Source organism: Pezoporus flaviventris, unplaced genomic scaffold (assembly GCF_033815535.1).
Source record: "Pezoporus flaviventris isolate CSIRO_AGI_PZ_B2104156 unplaced genomic scaffold, CSIRO_AGI_Pfla_v1 ptg000005l, whole genome shotgun sequence".
Lineage (NCBI taxonomy): Eukaryota > Metazoa > Chordata > Aves > Psittaciformes > Psittacidae > Pezoporus > Pezoporus flaviventris.
In genome coordinates, this window is record NW_026892553.1 from 2,543,530 (window position 1) to 2,562,975 (window position 19,446).

Below are 19,446 nucleotides of genomic sequence, written 5' to 3' on the forward strand. Positions count from 1 at the left end.
CCCAAATGTTAGTGAATTTTCAGGGTATAGTTAATTCAGCATCCATAAAAAGCACAAGATAACAGGATACAGGAAATGCTGACACTTCCTTCTCCCTTCCCATTACCTCCTAAAAACCCATACAGAAGACAAAATGCAGTTAGTATAGTTCATTTCATAAAAATAAAAATCATTCCCTCCACTCAAATCTGTGCATGAATCAAGTCAGTCTGCACACAACTGCCAAATCCCATTTCAGTTCTCTACAGCCAGGATGGAAATGACAATGTCTGGGGGAGCAGGGGAGACAGGAAAACTCCTGATTAATTTTGTGCTTATAGGGCTGAATCTTCAGCAGATTAGCAACAGTGGTATAAATATCACAGCCCAACTGTTATAGTTTCTTCTGGTTTAACTCATGTTGTTCTTGAAGGGTCTGTAATGAAAACTGCCTTCACAATGATTTCTCCTGTGCTTCCATTACAAGGGAGAGGCTAGCAGCATCCACCGGTAAAAACCACATTCCTTCTTGTTTGCAAAAGCATCTCAAAATAACTGATACAAATCACACAGCCACAAAATGCAGCACAACAAAATACCCAAGACTGCCAAAGAAACCAGCTCATTTTGCATACCAATTGTTCTCTGGGTCTGCTCCAGTTGCAATTTTAAGAGGCCAAATATGACTGCAACAGATCAAGGGCTAGAAACGACCTCCAAAGTTTAAATTTATACCAGGTTTATCCTAAATATACTTAACTACCTTAGCATGTTAATTTGTTTCCTGAGTAATCTTCCATCCTATTTGTCAGATTTTGAATTACCTGTGCCAAAGAAACAAATTCATCTGATTGTATATAACGATTCCATTTAAAAATAACTGCATGGTAAACCTGCCAGTCAGGATGTTAACATTAGGGCAGAAGTTTCTTTCACTACACCTCTCCTATTTCTAGAGGTTTAGAGGTTAGATCTAAGTTTTAAGAGCTGTAACAGCAACCCAGTATACACAGGCAGACTGAAAATACTTTATATATGTGCACAGTCTCAATTTCTTTCATCTAAGAACCTCAAAGACAACAGAAATTAGCACTTAATAAAAAGGGGAAAACCCTTTACCAAAAAGCAAATATATCTGCATTCAAATGCTCAACTCACCAAAATAACCAGCTGTAGAAAGACGTGTTCTGAAACAAGCCAAATACCACCTGCAATTTTAAATAAACAGTCAAAGTTTCTGTCCTCATATCCCACATTGGCTGAATATAATTCTCTGAGGCTTCATCTATGCTGCTGAGCAGCAGTGCAGCCAGGACAAACTGCAGAGCACAGCACCAACATCCATGTGGTTTTTAGACTCCTTCACCTACTGCCTAATGACACAGGTAGTATTCACATTTACACCTACACACATATGTTCTACTTGCTTGGTGTTGTAACTCCCTATTTTTCAGAGGAAGAACTTTATACTTGAAGCATCAGGAAACAAGTGTTTTTATTCAGTTGACGACAACCTCCAAAAATAGCAAATACAGTTTCATGTCTTAGCAGGAATCTTCATCTGGTCAGAGAAAATAGAAGTACTCATGTAAATGAAACCATTTTAATAACTCTTGGGCAGTTTCACCTCACTTAGACTGCTCACATTTTACTGCACAGCTGGGCTCAGATGGCTGCAAGTGGCAGAACACCAACAATGAAGAGGAAAATCCCACTGCACACCAATAGATTTGCAAAAACCAGGTTCTTCTGGCTTTAGAGCACAGCTTCATTCCTTGAAAACACAGATAAAAGAGCAGCAAAAGACACTTCTGCTCTCAAATGTAGCACCTCTGCTGGTAAAGAAGCATTGGTCTCAACTCCTCCCAAGTTTAATACATAAAACTTTTCAAGAGGAAAAAAAGCACTCCTGCTGAGCATGTTATCAACAGGTTCGCGCTGCAAAAGTCTCCATTCATTCAAGGAAGGAGATGGTATTTGGGTAAATAAAAAGAGAATTCCTGAAAAGTTATTACATACTCAACACAATTTCCTGAAAAACAAAACAAAGAGAGATCTATCTTGAAAAGCCATTACCCACACCCTCTTACTGCTAGTCTAGAAGTCAGCCAGCTGATTCCAAAGCAAAGGTAGAGGGCAACAGCTGCATGGTCAGAGAGGAGACTTAAGGGTCTTAAACCCACCTCCACCCACAGCTCCCACCATACAAGTCCTACCAGTTCTCACAGCTCCCCTCAAATGCTGTCACTGACCTCAACCCTTCGGTTCACCATAAACAACATTAGCTTGGACAGACAAATCCAGCTGGTGAGTTGTACGTGGACCGAAAAGGAACAGCCTACCTACAGGCAGAACTGCCTCAAAAGGCTTCTCAGGTCCCCTAAAGCTACTTTGCTCTATCACATGCTTTGTAACAGAGGCTAAGACTACTATATTCCACAGTCCATTCTCAGCAGGTAGGTGTTGTAAGCTTATCATCACTACCAACTATCCAAGTGGTCCGTTTTCAGAGTTGCAAAGGAATATAATGAGAATTAGTGAATCACTGTACATGAATTAATAGCAGAATTTGCAGACATAGCTTCTAGAGCTTTGTTACCATGCACTGGAGGGTTTTGAGTACGGAATTAAATAGATTAAGCTTTAGAAAGGTTACATTTTGCAAGGAAACTTCTGGCCTGATTCATTCCTTTGCAATGGTTTCTATTAGACAGCAGCTAAAGGTCATTCCCAAACCTTGTTTGAGCTGAAAGATGAACTCAGCCCATGTAGACATTAAAAAAAAAGAAAAAAAGAACTGGGACTACCCATCTTGGAAACAAACATTCTGAAGCACTCTTTTAGCAAAGCCGGAAGAAGTAATGGCAGGTATCACATTTCCAATTTAACAGAAATCAACAAGGGAAACAGCTTGAGCTTTGGCCTTCTAAGATTATTTGTTCAAGACACACACATCTAAACAGCTGAAACAGTCTGTCACGTATTTCACAACACAAAACAAAAATTTAAACTAAATAAAACCAGTCTGTATTTGAAAAATATAGCCCGAGAAGTGTTTCTGAGTAATTCAACACTGTGCCAGTGTAATATGGTTAATCATGTTAACCATATTAAAAGAAAGGCAATATTTTCCACTGACAGTCTCGCACTACAAAGGCTTCTAAGGAAAACAGAAAATTTTAATGACTAGCCTTCCAGAAAACAATTACAGCACACAGCGGCTGTGCCTGACCTCACTTCCTGACATAGTAAAAAATGCCGAGACTCTGGAAGACTGAAACATTGGCCTTCCCTTTTCTTCAGCCCAAATTCTTCTCAACCAGTGCTGCAGTCATCCTGGACCCCGGCCAGCTCCAGAGGATCCGCACTGAGCTCAGTGTTCATTGATTCATGCCTATTCCCTGCTGAAGAGAAAGCTGGGCTATTATGCTCCTAGACAGAACTAGAGAAGCAAAGGCAGGTAACTGAAGAGTCTCTGACACTAAGATCATCGTACTTTAAGGCTGGAAAATATCATGGATTTTCATGATTTTAAAATTAAAATCTAAAATAGTGAAATAGTTTCAATCCAAAGTGACATAAACAATTCTAGTACACAGGGGGAGTTACTAACAAATGTTTCTAGTGGCTTCAGTAAACAAAGCTTACCCCATTAGAAAGCCTCCTTTAACCATTCCATAGATTCACAGAACGGTTTGGGTTAGAAGGGACCTTAAAGCTCATTCAGTTCCAACCCCTGCCAGAGGCAGGACCACCTTCCACTAGAACAGCTTGCTCCAAGTCCCATCCAACCTGGCACTGAACACTGCCAGGGTTCCACAGCTTCTCTGGGCAACTGGTTCCATTGTCTCACCACCTTCACGGTGAAGGATTTCTTCCTAATACCTGATCTCAATCTCCGCTCTGTCAGAGTAAAGCCATTCCCCCCCTTGCCTGTCCCTACATGCCCTTGCCAAAATCCCCTTTCCAGATTTCTTGTCAGCCTATTTAGACACTGTTAGCTGCTCTAAGGTCTTCCTGGACATCTCCAGGATGTCATTGGAACTATAACCTTTAATCATATTAATAGAATATGAGATAATCTATTGTGCAAATGTGTACTAATTTCATCTGTTTAGCAAGGTCTGAAAATCCTGTTATCTCATATTAAAATGTTTTCCAAGTACATTAAAAATCTCTCTCCAGAAATACATGACACAGAATCTAATGGGGGGAACAGAAATGGATTAGCTTCATTTCACTGGCCAGACTAGAAGCTAAACTGGTTTCACAAATGGTAGGAAAAAAAAAAGTTCATAAACCCACACAGAAGCTACCACAAAGACTATCTTCATTATAGTAAGTGCTGGATTTAATATGGGAAAGCTCCTATTCCAAGGAGCTTAAGTGGAGACTTTATTTTTAAATAGAGCATGCCTGAGTTGGAAAGAACAATGTGTCCAGGACCTGAGAGGAAGTCTGATGGAGAGTTAGAAATATAGCTCAGACTTCCTGATTTCTAGGTTCAGTGCCTTATGCAACCTTCCAGCCTGATCAGAAGTTTACATTTACTGGAGGAAGTAAACTAGTACTATACTGCTATTTATTAAAAGCGGTGTTGTAGAAAACCCTAAAGCTTTAATAATAAATTTTTATATTACAGAATTACTTTACACACACTCTAAGCTAACAAGTTACACTGGCATCGGTATTCTCTGGAGGTTGTTAAAAAGAACATCAGCAAACCCAAACAAAAGTCATCCCCAACCTCAGACTAAGGAATAGCCTCATCATGAAGATGAAACCTTTTTAAGGAATTCTGAAAACCCCTCACCCCTCTGATCTGGCATTTATGCCCCACACAATTTTGAGGTAGGAAAGATTTTGGAAAAATGATACAAGTTACCCTCTACCACCCAAGTTTTTCAAATAAACAGTATTAACAAGGTGTTTAAGATATCATCCCGATCCTAAAATAGTTCCACAAGACCACACATGAGACATTCTAGGTGGACTAGTTTACCTTTAGCAAGATTAAGGAACAAGAGACTTTATCAGATATAACAGAACCTCAGTTACAAGTTCAGCTCTGCAGAGAGACCACCACTGCTCCGTAACAGCCATCTGTTCAAAACTAAATACATGTTTTGATTAAAATGTTGGGATTAATTTATGACACCCAAGTGAATCTGTCTGCACCATCTTGCAGGAAGTTAGGCTTCCAGCCAGAAGGGCACCAAAACTTTGATACTGAAAACATTCTTCATGACTTATCCAACAAATGTGCTCTAACATTTTTTACACTTACAGCTGTAAAGCCTGATGTCATTTTGATCTAGATCTTGCAAGGACCTTGCAATTTTCACCTAGGTGAGGTCTGCAGCCCCAGCACAAAGAAACTCAACAAACCACCCACTCAACTCCCAGAAACACAGTTCAAGGTTTCCACACTCTGCACCAAGTGTTTTCTTTTGGAAATTCTTTTAAAATATTCTTCTGACATCTAAAAAGCAACAATTCCAAAAACATTTCTCTGTGTTTTCTGTTACTTAAATACTTATTCTAAAGCAGTGCTAATAGTTTCCAAGGTAAAATATAAGTGACCACAAGCCTTTTATCACTGCCCAGACAGACCTTCTGCCCTCACAAAGACCACCTGTGGATCAAATACATCAGGCCAGGCACCAGAAGGACCTCTAGTACCTTCCTGAAGGCTGCAGAAAGTTGGAACACAGAGGAATGACCTGGGGCAGGGGTGAAGTGTAAATGCTCTACAGGAGAGCAGGGACAGGATGTAGAAGCAACTAGCAAATTACAGAAGGATATATTTTTTCTAAAGACCATTTAATTAAGTATTAAAGCTCATCTCTCAGGGTACTGTGAGACTTGACTGCTCATAGAAATTCTCCCTGAAGGAGAAAAAAGAGTGAGATGGAAAGCCCTCGTATCACCAAAACACTGCTAAAAATGCAGAGAAACAGCAGATACAACATACTAAGGTACTTGGGAACTCTGACCCAAGTGATAACATCAACTTTTATCCTCCCTTAGCAACGTGGATGAGGTTCCTGATGTGATTGTGCCAGAAAAGCAATAAAAAAGAGAATTGCTCCTCTCCACCCTCAAATAGAAACTACAGCAGCAACCGCCCATAGCACTGAAGAATTCTTTTCTAGCTTGAAACTACATCCCTCCAGATTGGAGTGTTCTATTCCATGGGGACAAAAAAGGCAAATGCAGAGTCTTGAAGGGTATTTAGTGCTCACAATAGGGGGCTATACACATCTTTGCAGTGACTGCAAAACTTCTTGCTGTTCTTCACAAGAGAAACGCAACTGTTATAAACTGTGACCTGGGAAGGAAGTGTCTGTCAAAGCCCAGAGTACATTAGGTTTGACTTGATTATAGCTGTTATTTAACAATATGCTCATCAGTCACATTAGGGCCATGTCTGTCCTCTTAATTATCCCTTTATGAGGCCTGTAAAGTTTGCATTAACAGTTTCTATAACACAAACATGACATTACTTTTAGATAAATATTTTCTTTCATTGTTTTAGTTATTTTATGCCTTTACTTTTATTGCCAGAAAAGCAAATCGTATCCTAAGCACTTCTGTGCTGCTTCCAAAGAGACCAGCCCCATAAACCAAAAACCCAGTAGCTCCTTTTGAAAGGTCCCATTCCTGCTTCTAGAAGTGTTCAAGAGAATTGAACACCTCAAAGGACTGAGCCCTTAAAGTGTTTCATTCTTATTTCAACTTCAAAAAAATAATAGGATTAAGAAATTTTCCAGCCGTCTCAATGTTGTTTTTTTTTTTAAAAAAAATTAATAAAAAATTAAATGCAAACCTGCTTCTTTCCACCAGCCAGGAAGATGACATTTTGTGGCACAAGCACTCATTTTAATGACCTAAAGCTACATAAAGCATAACATTTTCAAGCTTATATTTAATAGCTTTTAATGAATGCAATGAAACAATGTATTTATTTCAAACGTTACTTTCTAAGTATGAAACTGTGCCCCCTGCATTTCCAAACTCTGTTCTGGTTTTTCAGTCAGGACACCAGTTTATTTACACATTAACAACATACTACTGGAAATCTATGCCCAAACATCTATTTAAACCACTTAGAAGCTGTGGAAGTACATACACCAAGGTTCATTGAAAAGTAATTCCAAAACCACTTCTGATCAGAGCCACAAGAAGTAGAGCACTGTGGAAATGAAAAAAAAAACCTATAAAAATATGAGAAAGGAAAACCCTGCAAGAACAAAAGCAGTTACAGTGTTCTCACAGGACTCGGCCGCAGTCATGACATTAACTGTGGTAAAGAACAGCTGGAAAGCTCCAAGGGTACTTCTTTGCAAATACACACTCTAGAAAGACAATGCTACATTCTCAAGAGCACTTCTGTGTACCTGAAAACATGTACTGGTGCTATTGCAGTAACAGCCGCAGAGGAATCTGAACTGGTCAGCAAAAAGGTAGCTGGAGTTTACACCTTTAAGTAACTACAGATCAGAACAGATGAAGCAAAATGTTTAAAACTATGCCAAGATTTACAAGATGAGAATTGCAAGTTTCTACAGGGAGCTACACATGCTCCAAGATTCTGATATTCAGGTTAAGTATCCGGATAAATAAGTACAATTCTTCCCTACGGGACAAACTTGGTCTTGAAGTGTAATGTAAACTTGAAACCATGGTAATTTTTCCCCTCAAAAGAAGCAAGTTCTGCACATTTTTTTTTAACCAACCTCCTTCAATTCCAGGGGGAAAAGTTCTGTTTTGAAGACTAGGAGCAATCCAAAGACACAGCTACTGTATCTGCAGACAACTCCACTGCAACACAAACACATACTCCATAGCACCTTGCTCATATGAGTTTCCTCCTTACAGGGAGGAGAAAACCTAGTTCGTAGCAAGGAATAAATATCTAAGTATTTTTAAAAGCTTTTCTTAGAGCCTTCAAGTACAAGCTGGCTGAGGACCTGCCAGCAAAGTGCACATTGAAGTGCAAATTTAAGTGCACCGTGCGCCCCGCTGAGCTACTTTGTCCTACGCGATGTATTTCCGCCAAACGAGGCACACAACGCGGGTGTCAGTTTGCTGAGCCAACCACCCCTCCTGGGATTATGCCAGGGAAGCCCTAAAACTCCGACCTGTTTAGAGCCAGAGCTGGGTAACATCTGACCTAAATTAAACGGGAGAGTGTTATGGGATGTCAGACACACGCACAAAGTTGGTACAGCGGGCATGATACAATCAAGATGCGATCCAAACGTTATTTTCCAAATGCCTGCACTCCAAATCTTGAACAATAGTTTATTTACTTTAAACTTGACCCTGAGAGACAGCAATCACCCATATTATTAAAACCAACAGTAATAATGTTATTTCCAGGAAAGGGTGCCTACCTCAAGACCAGTCAGAGCAGTCAGTTGTCAAATGCAACACAACAGAAGTAAAATCAGGACTTCACCAGACTAATACAAGGAGGAGTTTGCTTTCAGGCTTCCTTAGGCACTGAAGAAAGCAAAGGCTGACTTTCTGCTAGCTCAGACTCAACCTGCTTCTGCAGATCAACAGTGTGCTTGATGTACCCCATCAACGTACAGACACAAACAAGCTTTTAATTTAAGAACTCTCTTATAAAACATGACGTCAAAAACAAGCATAAAAATACAGGGAAAGCAAAGGATTTCTTCAAGCTGTAAGAGATTATGCAAACTTCAAGCAAGGAAGAATTATTTTGATATACAAACTTAAGACTGTTTTTTTTGTGCAACATGAGAAGAGGTTCAAGCTGTAATGCTTTAGCTGCCCAGCGGATCAAATTAGTCTAGTTAAAACAGGTTATACTTAAACCAAGAGCTAAAACACACCAATAAATTACTTAAATTACCACATCTGAGCAGTCTCATGGTAACAGACCACGTGCGTTTTTTTAGTTCATGGAAAATGTAAGGGAAAAAGCAAGTATGAGATCATACACATGCAGTTTAAGCAAGCACACTTCACCCAGCATTTGTGACAGGCCAGGAACACACATGTAACCATTTATCACAGCTGATGCAGAGCACACACTAGAATAATTTGCTTCTGTATCTGAACTTTAAGTATTTATTGGTAAATCAGTTAACCTGCTACAAGCCTGGGGATGTAATCACATCTTAACAGCATAAGTGGAAATCATGAGTTTTGAAGAATATAAGGATGACATTATGTGTTTTTATAAAGATCCTGTTTTAAGAAATCAAGGCATTAAAAACCAAAATGACAGTTTACAACATATCAAAAAGCTGTTTATATAGTACCTTCCAAAACTGAACAGTTCTTCTAAATAATCATTCTCCCTGACATTTTGAAATGGACAGAAATCTATGCATTGGTAAACAGGTTAATCCTTCTGATGAAAACAGTTATTCTGCTCAGTACTAATATGTACCATCTTACACGTACTTATACAGACCCTTACATCCTGGCAAACATTAAAGGCTGCCTTTACTCCTTCAACTATTGTATGACGAACCCAACTGAGGTTATACATTAATGGTACTGATCTTCACTAGTTTAGAACACTAATACTTCATACACCAGAACTGAAAGCTACTGATGCTATCAATGTTAAAGCTATTTAATAGAGAGCACTAAACTGCAGATAAAAACACTTCATCTAATTTTATAAACCTGCATTTAACCTGCATGGTTAAACAATTTCCCTCCCAAAATACCTATTCAACTCCAGGAGAATATAACATGCTTACCAATTTATTTCTGTAAGAAACTAAGTGCTGATCAATCTTTTGCTCATAGGACACATTCAACTTTTCTCCCAAAGACTTTTTTTGTATTTACTTATGTATTTTCATACCATATTCTATTTTACAACCATGAGCTACCATTCAGTTCCTTACTTGATTTCTTCTGTTGCATTATACCAAACATGAACAGGCCTGGGTTAAATTGCTCTGCATAACTGCCCTTCACAAAGTTGAAACTAGTGTGTTACACTCAAATGTTGGTGCATATTCACAACAGAAAAACTATTTCTTCATTAGAGGGGACCTAACTTCAGCAAAAATATAGTCCCATCAGAGAAAAAATAAAATCTGCTTGGATGCCTTTCAATTCAATGAGCAGCACATTAGCTGTGATGCAATGCAAAACCACAGTTCCATCCCCTAACACAGTTGATGAGTGATTGCTTTCTGCAAGACAGCAGCCACATTAGGCTAAAGAACACACTGTTGTAAGCTATATACAGCCAACATCACATACCAAGTGATCAAAACCTTGTCAAAGGACAGGGTTAATTAATAACTATGTCATAGTTGTGTAGCATCAATGCACACTCATTTTGAGCAGTATTAGCAACTGCTCTTTCCTGATCCACAGCCAGATCGTGAAACACAAATTCAAATATACAAATGAACTAGACAGACAGACCTCCACCCCACAGCAGGTGGTTCTACACCTAAATGTTCTGACTGAGGAAAAGCTTGACAATGGTCTTCAGGACATGCTCCCGGCAACCCTTCGAAAAACGAAAACAACTACTTTGTGTCTTTATGTCAAAAAGATGATTTCTGGTTCACAAATACTTTATACTGCATCTGCTTATTCCTCTCCCACGTAAAACACACTATTGTAGCCAAGAGCTTCTAAAACTCATCTTTACTTTGGACTACTTGTATTTTTAAGAATGCAACTGCTGTGGTTTCATGACAGTCTCATGTATCAAAAGAATTCACAGGAACCTTTATTTAAAAAAAAATAAAAAAGCTGGAGAATTCTTGCTCTCACAAGTGCCATACTGTGACAGTATTTTCTGACAGATTTCTTTCTGCTCTTCAAGCTGGTCAGTTCCATGACCTGGTAAATTCAATGACTAAGGAACTCAATTCCATGAGCTCCAACTAAAAACAATCTGAGTAAGGCCTCCTAGTTGGTTACTTATCAATACTCTACCACCCGCTTGAACTGTTTTCTACACAGGAAACACATTTCGCTAAAAACAGAATTTACTTTCTTTATCCAAAGGCCAATTATGCAAGTCTCCAAGAGAAAACTTCAGCTAAGGAGGTGGAGGGAAGAGAAGTAACATGAAAACAGAGATACGGCTGCTACCTTACAAAGTCAGTAACGTTATGTGGAAACACAGTTCTTAGCTCAAGAACTCAATCTGTTCTTCCTCCCCTCGACTTACCAAAAATTTCTTCCAGGAAAAAAAAAAAAAGAGTCCTAAGTTTAGTAAATCTGTCATACTTTTACATTATTTCACCTTACAGTGTTACGTAGAGACTTAACAAGAAAAAAATACTTCATAAAATCTGGGAGAACAGTAAGTTATGTGTAATTACCGTTGACACTCTCTTGACTTGAATGTGCTCCTGCTGATAAATCTTACACGGTCAGTGCCTGCTGTAATATGAGCAATGTGCTGTACCGTCCCCTCAGTCTTCTTCCTGCAGACAAGACAAAAGTAATAGTAATTTTCTTTTTAGCGACTTGGCAAGCACAAAGTCTCGAAAAGAAGGTGCAAAAACCAACCCACATTCAGAAAAACAGCAAGAGAGACATCAGAGAAGAGCCAACAAGTAACTCCACTAGAATCAGCAAATAAACCTCAAGGAAGACTCCACTGGGAAATGACCAGAAGACCTCACACAGCCTTCTAGTGTTCATTCAGTATGTACAGAAGGCAAAACCTGACAAATGGGGAAACACTGCACATGCATTTAATGCAACTAATACCAGCCAAAGACACTCTGTTGCTTAAGCTATGATCTAATTAGTGAAAGGTAACTTGAACACTGTGCAGATGGTTCCCGTATATCCTGTGGGTATTAAGTGTTTTTACCTACTTATCTACTCAGTGCTCAATTCCTCTATAGACAACAAATTTAAATCATCACACACATACTTTTCCTTTGGTAAGGTTCATAAAAAAAAAGACATAAATTGTACAATATGGAAAATAAAATCAGGTTACTGTTACAGGGCAGCACACCTTCATTCTAGAAACTGCTTCACCACCAGGAGAAGGCAATGAACAGCCTCGGTAGTCACTGAAGCCATTTAAGATGTTATATTTAATAATGTAAGAATCATCACCTTTCTCAAGCTACTGTATCCAGAACAAAGCTCCAATTCCCGAGTGATCTGCATATTGAGGATTACAAATTGCACAGTTTTGGTTCTCCAAATTCAGCAAGACTTTATAAATATTAGCCAATCCCCAATATAGTTTTTCTAAAGGTAAGGCACAGGCAGGTATGTCCTGCAGTTTTGCTGAACACTCCGAGAAATCCCTGCCCTGTAGCTCACCGAGGTAATTTAGTGACTGAGCTGGCTGACTTTGCACTGAGCCAGCTAGGAGAAGCTCACAGCTTCCTCCTGCAAACACAGCACATCCATTGTTATTTTCCTCAGAAAGGTGATACTATCTTGAAGTTGCAGATGTTTCTGAAGTCACAGCCTAATAAACGTTCCTTAACTACTTTTAATAAAACATGGGTGAAGATAGTATAAAGCATCAGGCCCCAACACTGGAAAAGTGAATCTTGAGCAAACAGAGACATTTTTTACACCAATCAAGATAGTGGGAACAGCAGCAGATTTACATTAAGATTGAAACAGACTAAGGGCTCTGAGCCAGCGGTCTGTCTTTGCTGGTCAATACACAAAAAGGATTGTGTTAGCACCACTGAAAGAATAAATTATCGCTGCTTTTACAATAAGCTCTTCAAGAATGCAATAAAGAGTTCAGTGTGTGCTCCTCACTAAGGAATCCAAAACTTTTCAGTTAAAGTCTGGCTTGCAGCAAAGATAACAGCTGAAAACTAACCATTGTGATCTTGGTAAGCTTCATGACAACTTGGTAAAAACAGGTGAAAAAAAGAGAAAAGGTTACTTCTGAGATTCACCAGCCTCAAAACCAGAACAATGAGCGACCACAATTTTAAATACTGATAGCTCAGACCTGATAATCTTGAGATAAATTAGAAATGAGAAACGTAATTGTTTTCCTAAGCTCTCTTGACTGTTGCAGTATTACTAATATTAAGGCTTTCTCATCTGCTTTCAGAGATAAATTTAAAATTCTTCTCTGATAAAAAGAAATGTTGACAGGAAATTAAGAAAACATGTAACTAGGGAAGGCATTCTTACAACATTTCATACCAGCTTCTGACTTTGATGCAGAATATTGTAAGAATGTGCTTCCCAGTTGTCTACTTTCTTAAAAGTTACAGCCGTACTCCTGTGGTTTGACAAGAAGCCTTCAAGTTGGGGAAGTAGCAGGTCATCAAATCAGTGTCAGTCTTCCAAGCTTACAACGTGTATTTTAATCTGCTTGAAATTCACCCAAAGGGATTCCAAACCTTTTTCAACAATGGGTATACAAACAGGTGTACAAATACACACACAGAACTACCCAAACACATAGCACTCCTGGGGGTGTTTCGCCAAGGCCAGGCTCTTGTGAGCAGAATGCTGGAGTCTTTACTGTTTGCGTGGTACATACAAAACGTTGAGTTTTAAGGACTCAAAAACCTTTCCTGAAAATAAACATAAAAGATGGAAGATTGTTGGCATAAGTGTAACAACCCAGGCAGTCAATACGATGCAGATGACAGCCTCCAAGAAAACTCAAACAGAAAACCATCAGGAGTGTTATACAGAACATTTATAGTCAACTTTGTTGTAAATTTGGTTTCAGTACAACATCAAAGAAAGATGCAGATTGTGATCAAGGATTATGGCAGGAAATGGATTTGTGCAGACAAAGTTATCTTTATTCTCTCTAAAGGTGAATACACTAGGAGTTATTGTTTTGAACTATTCTGACATCCAGTTTCTCAAAACCACTGGCAAGTAAAAACACTGTAGTAAAATTAACTACCCAATTTTACAAACTAAAATTAAGCCAGCCTAATATTATAGAAATGAACCCCGCCTGCAGTATTCATCTGTGCAGATACAAAGCCCGAGAAGTTGAAGTTGTTCCATTTTGTTGTCAAAGTGCTACTTAATTCCAGGCCAAGTTTTTCAAAAACTTGCTGCAACAATACCAAGCCTACAACCAAGTGAACAACTTGTAATAGCTTGCTCCAGGAGACGTTTAAGACAGTCAATGCAAGTCCCATTTATTCACAGGCAGCTGTGAATCACAAACTAAGATCCAGGATACCAAGGAACACAAAGTAGACTGCTTTCAACTCAGCTGGACAGAATATTGGACTTATTCAATCCTAGCAAAGAACAAATTATTCCCAGTCAACAACAGCATTCCAAAACTTTCAGAGATTTGGAACACAGTAAGGTAAAAAGACCTAGACGAGAGGACAGTGTAATAGCTGGCTGGTTTTTAACATGCATCATCACAGACACAGAGCCTTGAGAAAGTCAACATAGTTCCTATTTTAGCACCTTATCCTTTTTCACGTACAAATTACATAAAACAAGGAAAGGAATGCAAGTGTGGGAAGTAACTCGGGTTTTGCTTCTTACTCACAAAGACACTGAATAAAAAACAAAGTACTTTCTTCTCCACTGGATATTAACTCCAAGGTCAATTTATTGGCTTAAAATACAGAGGATGCTTCCCTGGTTAAAATGCTAATCTGAGTCTCAGGAAATCTAGATTCAATTCCCTGCCTCACCACATACTTCCTGTGTGACCTTGGGCCATAAATATTTCGGTGCCTCAGTCTTTCCATCTGTGACTGAGATAGTATTTCCCTATTGAACCCAGTGTTGTAAAGATAAATACAAGAGAAGAACATTAGGAACTGCAGACCATAGGCATACACATACCAAGGTACTGAAGAACTTATCTGCAGCAATACCCTGTGTCAATATTCACAATGAGGCATCAGGTAAAGAGCATGGAAAGTCTGCCGATGTTAAAATCCTAGCTACCACAGGACAGGAAAGACTGAATGTTCAAAGAGGTCTGAAGGCTGGATACAAACTGAAACCTCACTTAGAAAAATAAATTATCTTTACCAAAAACTTCCACTGCTCCGACAAGAAGCCTGCGCAGCAAGTTTTATACAGAAACGAAACTGAGGAACCAGCTGAGGGCAAGCTGCTAAGGGAAGCAAATACACCTGCCAGCAATGCATTATTACCCTGCTTCCCGAGGTTACCGCGATGTGCTGCGCTTGAAGGGCCTCAAATAAGAGGTAGCAGAGGGGCTGCTGAGGCTGGGGGCTGTGAATCCCTGGAGACTCCCACCCAGCCCTCCCTAGGAAAGCCAGAGCACGTTGCTGAAGTCAACAGCCTTTTGTCAGAGGCAGTAAAAAGGATTGCGCTGAAAAGCGGTCACAGTAGGGTCCCCACCTTTGCTGCTGCCCCAAGGCAGAGGGGGACAAAGCAAAATGGGGGAGGGTAAGAAATGATCGCCACCCAAACAGTAGATGACAGGACTGACCTCCCCCTGCCCCGACCCCAGGAGGAGCTGGGGGAGGTGTCTCGTACTCGAGCTGCTGATCAGCCAAGGGGAACAACTACAAGGCTACGTGGCATTTGCAGGCAGCAGCTCCGGCTGCCGAGGAGGGAGAGCGAGGGGGGGCGGCGAGGGAGAAGCTGGAGGGGGGGGGGGGGGGGGAGGTTAAATGACTTAAGATCTCACCCCCCGACTCTCCCCAAAGAAACAGAAGGGAAAGAAGAGAAAGGGGAAAGACAGAGGCTAATAATTAGTACGCTGGGAGAAGAGCGGGAACGGGCGTACGGCAAGGCGAGCCCGGGAACTCGCTGGCATTAATCCCATACGAGGACGCACGGCGGGGCCCGCCAGATCACCGCCGGGACACCCCCACCCTGCGAGCGGGACCGCCGCGATCCCGGCTCCGGGACCCCCCGCTGCCGAGGCGGGTCTGTCCCGTTGGAAGCTGTCTGTGTGTCCCCTCTCTCCGGGGCACCGACCTCATCATCCCCAGGTCCCCCTGAGCAGATCCCGGCCCGAAGGGCAGCCCACCCGCACAGCCTTCCTCCTCCTGCCCGGCTCCCCTTTCGCCCTGCCTCCCCCTATCCTGCCCCATAAGCAGGGCTAACCCCACCTGCCCCGTGCGCCAAGTCACCCCCCATAACCTACCCCACCCCCGGGGTCCCGCTTTTCTCCTCTATCGCCCCACACTGCGGACCCCCCCGCCCCGTCCCCCACGGTCACGTCCCCCCCATCCCCGGGCCGCCGTCCACCACCCCACCGCCTCCCGCCACAGACGGGCCGGCTCCCCTCCGCCTTCTTCCACCCCGCCTCGTCTCGGCTGGCTCCCCTCCGCTCCCGCCGCCGGCGGGTCGAGCCGGCCGCCAGCTCCTGGCACTGCCCACCGCGCCTTGGGTGGGGAGCGAAGCTCTCCCCCGGCCCGGCCCCGCCGCCCGCTCTCTCCCTGCCGCCCGCCCGCCCCGCGGGGAGAAGAGGTGCGCAGGGGGAGCCCCCGGGAGCTGGCCCCGCAGCAGCACTGACCGTGCACGGCGCCGCAGCCCCTGCCTCAGCCCCGGCGCTGCCGACCCCCAACCGACCGTTCCGCCATGATGGAATGCGGGCACTGCGCCTGCGCCGCCGCCGCCGGCCGGGGGCGGGCGGGCGCGCCAACCACAGGCCGGGATGATCTTCGTCTTCATCCGCCCTCTCCCGCGTAAAGAGAGGCGGGGGGGCGGCGGGGGAGCCCGCAGGTGGCTGGGACGGCTCGGCCGGGCGGGAGAGCGGGTGCCTGAGGGGGAGGTCGGATGGGGAACGAGGGCGGGGACGTGGCTCATCGTGGCGGAGGTGTCACCGAGTGCACACAAAGGTGCGACGGTGGCCGGAGCGGGTAGCCGGCCAGCACCCACCGTCCCGCCATGGAGGAGGCCTGTGCCGCGACCCCGGTGGTGGCTCCTGATGGCGGGTGTCCTGCCTGGGCGCTGCCCGTCACCCCAGGGCGCAGCAGCGCTGTGGGTCGCTCGGGCTGTGACACAGGAACCGGTGCCCGGCTGTGGCCGGGAGGTCTGCAGGCTCTGTCGCCCCATTGTGCCAAACCGGGGCAAGCACGGTGTTCTGTGCGTTTAACACAGTCAGTCTCCCCCCTCCAACTGAGGGGGATAGATGGGTCACAAAGACAAAACCCCCAAACTCTAATCCTGCGCGATCATATAGAAAGCATTAATGCTGATGACTGTAAGAAGTGAGGGGTGTTACACCAATGGTTTATGTGGAAAGCCAAGAGGAAGGCAAGATGTCCCTAGCTTGTCAGAACACGGAGCCGCGCATCCTGACGTGCAGCTCTCTTGTCCGCAGCCGCTCTTGCCCGTCTTCGGACCGTCCTGAGCCTCAGCAGCCCCAAACCGAGCTTTAAAAGGATCGAGGGCAGGGGCTGATTAACGCAGCGTGTGCTGAAGACCCCCCCCCGGCACATCCATTTTCTGGGGCAATTAATACAGCAGTAAATTTTGTGGTTTTCAGCTTATTTCCACTGCATGGTTTGCACTGATGCATTTCTGTTAGTGTGTTTTAAGCAAGTTTTGAGGCACGGGTTTTTTTAAGGTGATTTAAGGGGTATTTGGCGCGCAGCATGGAAGTCAGCTTCAGCGGGGATGCAAAATGAATGTGACAGCTGTGCTCTTACACAAGCTCCACTGGAACAGCAGTTTAAAAGGAGAAGGTCAAACTCAACGTGTACATGCAAGCTAGATAATATACATAGAAAGAAGCTAACCTTTTAAAATGAACGGCCACGGGTTTACCCTGCATTGATCTTAGGTATACTTTTTAATGAATGTAGGAAATTTTATAATGAATAGAAGAAATTGTTCCTTTCTATGAGAGAATTTCTCCCTGGAGACTAGTGGAAGGGGTTGATTTGCCACAGTGAGCAACCTATGCTAAACAGGACTAAAATAAATTCCCATCCATCTTTTTAAATAAGGAAGCAGTGTTAAGGAAGGCCAGAGGTGGTGGTGTCTGCTGAATTTCTAGGCAACTAATAGCTTACCTTATTAAATAAATGCCACAAAACCGCTCCGTGTACCTTTACAATTAATTGTACTCATATTGGCCTACCAAATGATGAGTATGTTCTCTGCAAATTGATAGCAAAGAGAGAAAAAACAGATGCAATCATCCTCAGATTGTGTGTTCAGCACTAGCTGAAGTGTTGTCCCTTTCTTCTCACCTGTAAAATAGATTGAAATCTTCAGAAAAGGATTTAGAGGAAAAAATAAGCTGCTCCTCTGTTTTGAGTCATGTTGTGTTTTTGTCACTAATACTTAGCTCTTCATTTCACTGACAATTCCAAAATGAAATTCTTTGCTTCCAGCTCAGATTTAAGGCTTGTGACCACTTCAGAAAAGATAGAAGACAAGACCAGCGAGAGACTCAGGGAATGCAGACCTGCTTTCTGCATTATTGTGCTCTAGGAACAAAAGGTTGGTTAGTAAGTTCACCTTTGAGAGAATTCCTGGAATCTTCAGCACTCTAACTCAGGAATCTTATAACTCCACAGGCTCTAACTAATCTGCAGCAAAGCATATCTAGTGCCCTGGGGATTTCAGTTCTGAAGTGAAATATTTCGACTTAATTTTTGGGAGATCATCTGAAAGAGACCCATCAGCTTGTGATCTGGAAATCTGAAGTACATTGCATTAAATGAACGTTGCTGCTGACTGCAGCGATTCAAGGACTATTTTGACTTCGCAGGCTCCGTGTTTATTCATTGCCAACTAAACCTTTAAAGTTATGACTAGTGGTGTTGTGTGATATACGAAGGTCTGATTCCCCGTCACAAGCGTACTGTGATATCCTGAATAAAGAAGGTCACTGGGGGGGAATGCTGAGCATTCTTTGCACCGAAGGCTATTGGACCTCCCAGCTTTGATAATTACAGGAATTCCTTTGTAGGTAATAATGGAATATTTTAACACTCTGAAAAATCCTTTGCCTTTCCCTCAGCCTTTTATGAAATAATTTTTTTCCCCTTTAATTTTCCACTTTAAATATACTTTATATCCTAGCAAGGTGTTCAGTGGTAATTCTAGCAAACATGCCTGATGGAAAAGCTTAGAGTTCTAGCTAGCTGCTAGTGAGATTTAGGATGAAAGATCTAAAACCTGCCCACATTCCACAAGCTCCAGGGCTCCTTTATAACCAAAATTACTTCAAGTACGAGAACTATTCCCACACACTGGAAAATAAACGACCGAACGTTTGCAGCTTACATTCTACATTTGGATTTCTGTGGAATGACAGTAAGGGAAAGATTTCTTTTCAGCTGAAACTGAAAACTGTATAGGCAGTCGGTGAGGCTGAAGGCACACAGGCAGCTGCTTCAGATAGCAGAGCTGCTCAGAAGCAGCATTTGGTGTGAGCAGCAAAGTGACTGAACTGCCTGGAAAAAAAGCCCTGATCAGGTGGGTCAGAAGTTACAGAACAACATGGAACAAGTCCAAGGGGAGCTTCAACTGTATTTTGAAATTCCTGGAGAGCCACAGGGACTGTTCAAG

At 42.4% G+C, this 19,446-nt stretch overlaps 1 protein-coding gene across 1 annotated transcript in view; it reads right to left on the reverse strand.

Annotated features, from left to right (window-relative positions):
* The window catches only part of LOC133265296 (fibronectin type-III domain-containing protein 3a-like), a 46,216-nt gene extending 29,632 nt beyond the window's left edge, over window positions 1-16,584 (reverse strand). Inside the window, exons 1-2 of the mRNA XM_061445663.1 lie at window positions 16,436-16,584; window positions 11,325-11,429 (exon numbers count right to left, since the gene is read on the reverse strand). The gene's annotated coding sequence lies outside the window, so the exon portion shown is untranslated. The remainder of the gene's footprint in view (window positions 1-11,324; window positions 11,430-16,435) is intronic.
* Window positions 16,585-19,446: the final 2,862 nt, after the last annotated feature.